This window comes from Morone saxatilis, unplaced genomic scaffold (genome assembly GCF_004916995.1).
Source record: "Morone saxatilis isolate NCDOM2014 unplaced genomic scaffold, NCSU_SB_2.0 Contig5, whole genome shotgun sequence".
NCBI classification, from domain to species: Eukaryota; Metazoa; Chordata; class Actinopteri; family Moronidae; genus Morone; species Morone saxatilis.
The window spans coordinates 12,942,369-12,946,431 of record NW_023340095.1 but is presented as its reverse complement, the minus strand read 5'-3'; the positions used below and the strand labels follow the sequence as shown (position 1 = coordinate 12,946,431).

Sequence of the window (4,063 nt, the reverse complement as noted above, 5' to 3'; positions counted from 1 at the left end):
GCTGCTGTGAAAAAGGTTTATTCTTGACAGATATCCAGCACCAGAACAGAGGCAGTGTTCAACAAACCTGTTCAAACTTTGAAATAACACATCATGTTTACACATAAATATACCATGAAGATACATTTTTCCCACATTCAAATACTAATAAATATGCACACGATGGTGCAGATTGTCCATACAGTACAAGGCAGAAAAAGGCAGCTCCCTCTGCCTAAATAACTTATAGCAAAACATTGTCATGATAGGCTACTTGAACTGCTGCTGATAAAGGTTGATTCCCTTTGAATTTGGCTCCGGCTGCAGGGAACATGCGCAGTGTGCAGCGTGCTGCCTTCAGTCAGTGGAGCAGCTGTCCAGGGTTTGGAATTCCAACATGGCAGAGGCTGTGGTCAGTCTTCCCCTCACTAACTTGGAATGGTTTCAAATCGCGAGCAGCCACGCTTAACCTCGGCGAGCCATTCATCTGCGCACTCACCGGATCGATGGTACTATAAACCCTGACGCTGCCCTGTCACCTACACAGGTAAGTCTTTATCCTGTCTATCAGTGATGTTGACAATTAAGAAAGAGAAACGGAGCAGCCCTGTGCGCGCAAAACGCTCGCTGAGAGACTGTGTCGCGCATCACAGATCTGCAGCGCAGTCTGCGGACAGTCAGTTCTGCATTCTCCGAAGCAAAACGACTTGTCATCGCTTTAGTGAGGACAAAATAGAGGGGGGGGGGGGTGAAGTTCCAGGAATTAGACCGAGTTTGCAATTAACGTTTCGCCCTCCGCGGTTTGGGGAGCTGGTTTCATACCGGTCTCTTAAATAACTTTCCTTTGCAACGAGAAGTTTTTTTTGCATGTCAGGCTGAATAAAACTTGCCGCGATAACCGCAGGCGGGAGGTTAATAGATGGGTTGTCATTGCGCTCTTAGTGGGACAACTGCTGGCAAGTAATCTATTTTAAAAGTAAAGGGAGGGAGGGAGGGGGGGCATCACGCTGGTTTAGCCTCTTCCTCTAATAGGCGGCATGAAGAATGTGTGTTTTATGTCATCTACAGTCTCTCTCACATGCGTCCTATTCTCTCGTTTCAACTCGGGCAAGAAGTGACAGGCTCCAGCCGTGTGCCCTGACTGTGTGGTTTACGCGTCTCCGTGCAGGGCTTTTTTATTTTTTTTATTTGGCTCTTTATTTTCTTATTGTACTCGCATGTTCCGTTTCCATTGCTTTTGCGTTACGCGACCTAAATGAATACCTGAGGAAAGAACAAGGGAGCGTGCGTTTTTTAAAGTTGTGAAATCCGATAGCTGCAGGAAAGAAAAAAAAAAGTGCCTGTAATGAGAAGCAACCTTTGGAATTCCTCCTCGTGAAAATTCCGATTCTGCTGTTTTCCCCTCTCCTCTTGTTTTTAGGCTTGAAGACATGATCACTAGCACCAGTATTTATGGTATGTTCATTTTGTAATTCTCATTAATATTGTTGTTATTGTGCCATGTGTGTGTTATTTGAAAAGAGGCTGTTTATTTGCAGTGATGCCTTTTTTTTAATTTTTCTTTGTGCATGTTTGGTTCATCTTCAAAACATTACTTAATTTTGGTGATAATAATAAGTAATCACTGAGATGAGGGGCACATTATGTGATTAATTTGTGGCATTAACAATTAGGTTCATGTGAAGGTTAAACAATTTGCCCCCATTTTAATTTGCTTTGGTTTATCTTACTGACATTATTTATGTGCAGTTTAACTTTTTCTTTCTCATTGCACTGCTTTAACATTTTCGCTTGCATGACACTCACAATATGATTATTGTGCCTAATAGACAATGGATGTGAATTTATCCAGAAAGGTTGGAAATTGAGAGATCAAGAGGTCAAATTTCAAACACAGTTAATTTAAACAGTTTTTGTGTGCGGAAACACAGGCTGCTATTATGTTATTTTTTAGCCAGAAATGCAATATTTGCCCAGACAGAATTTATACAAGATATTTTAACGACAGCTTTCAAAATGTCATTTATTAAAAAAAATATGACATGAAGGAAGACACAATGCCTTGTTCTCTTTCTCTTTATTTTTTTAAGAAAACTTATCTTTCACACATACATGGTCTTATTATGGCTATAGCTCATGATCTCTTGTAAATTAAGGAAATTATTTCCTGTAGTGAAATGCCTGTTTATATGAAAACTGCATTGAACAATACATTCAGCCTCACACACATTACCTGGTACCAGTTGCAAATATGCTGAATCTTGTTTACCACAATTATAAATATAAATGATTACTGAAAAGTAAATAGCAGGACAAAATTACTTATAATAAAACAGTGCTATAATATGCTGACAATAATATAATTGTAAGGTAATTTGTCCAACACAATATGATATAGAATGACTTTCAGACAGGAAAACTTACACTTTTACTCATTTCAAGTTTCATTTAAGAAGTTTTTTATTTACTTGTCACATTCTATAACAACTCTCTGGTGAAACTAAATCAGATTAGCTCATAAATTAGTACAAAGGCAGCGTCAGAAATAGCTGTTATTCATGTTTCAGTGGAAATGGTTTGTGACAAGCCAGTAAATGGAACTGAGCATAGATACAAAGTCAGGAGAAGTAACAAGTTGTGTGCTGTCTCTCTTTTGCAAACACTTTGTCCTGAGTGAACCTTTTCCACCTCCATAGAACAATTTACTTAATTGTGTTCACACATTTCATTTGCATGTTTTGCTTTGAGAGGAAATTAACATCATCAGCAGTGAGCTGAAGTATGTTTTCATTCCTCTTCAAAAATAACAGCATTGCAGCATTTGTCACTCAGTTGAAAAAAATGTACATTACTACCACGTTCATTATGTTTGAGTGTTTGGTTGTAATGTGTTTTTGTAAAGTGGGTATTAAATTTGTTGGTCAGATTTTTATGCGTTTCATATTTAGACCCCCCTCATGCATGTGTGGTGGTTATTTTTATTACAAAATAACTTTGATTTGAGCTGCTCAGTTATGGATACTGAAATGGGTGGCAAATACTTTGGAGCAATTCAATATATTTAAATCTGTATCTACAGCTATACTCGCAATCTAAAATACTCTCATAAATGTATTTTATATTTCAAACTGCACACCTCAATTGAAAACTTCTACAAGTCACAATTATGTGTTTTTATGCTGCTGTATGTTCACACCAAATTTTAGTGGGGGTTATGGTTTATGGTGCAAGAGTAGGTTAATCTTGAAAAATTACAATACATCTGCACAACAAAAAGAATCTTCTTGCATTCATCAAACTATTCTTTCACACCTTGCATCCTAAATATCCTAATTATCAAATACTACCTGAGGATCTTTATCAGAGTTCAAACCCTGGAAGGGTTCCATGTCTGATCTCCTGCAGCGTGTTAGGTGATTCTTGCAGGTCCTTACTTAACCCCAGACACCTCCGGTGTGCATGGAAAGAAGCTGACAGCTCTGTTTATTTCTGATAGGATAGCACTTATGATAGCAATCTAAGCTGTTGCTTGACATGAATCTCTGAGCCGAATTTGACGACAGATGCTGACCCTCCTGTTTTCATCACCCTCTTTACTGAGTGTCACATGTGTTCTCACTTTTAAGAGAGACTGTAAATACCAACAAGGAGTTGTGGGGAGCAAAGTAAATAATTGCATCCTATTTCCTAGTGAGACAAAGATATAGAAGTATACTCTGTGTATTCAGTCAGTGCTACTTGTTCAATAATTCAATTTTCAAAGTAATTTTGAAATTTCTTAATCTTATTTTAGGCAAAATGCTGCTCTACCAGCTCATATTTTTGTGTACTGACTGCACCACATAAATCGAATTAGGTTTGCAGAAATTTGTGTTTTTCTATTGTTGTCTTGACTATTATACAGTATATGTGATTGATTGAACAAGAACAAGACATTTTCAGTGCATCTAACATTCATTTTTGACTTGATAGTATCATGTGTCTGTGTGAAGCCATGTAGCTGATGAAAATTGACAGTATGACATAAACCATTACAACAGGGAAGCGGTATATGACACGACTGACAATATATATATATATATAT

General features: G+C 37.8%; 1 protein-coding gene across 1 annotated transcript in view; it reads left to right on the top strand.

Annotated features, from left to right (window-relative positions):
- Positions 1 to 313: 313 nt before the first annotated feature.
- fign (fidgetin) overlaps positions 314 to 4,063 on the top strand; it is a gene marked incomplete in the record, with an annotated part of 25,001 nt that continues 21,251 nt past the window's right edge. The window contains 1 exon segment of the mRNA XM_035676024.1: positions 314 to 526.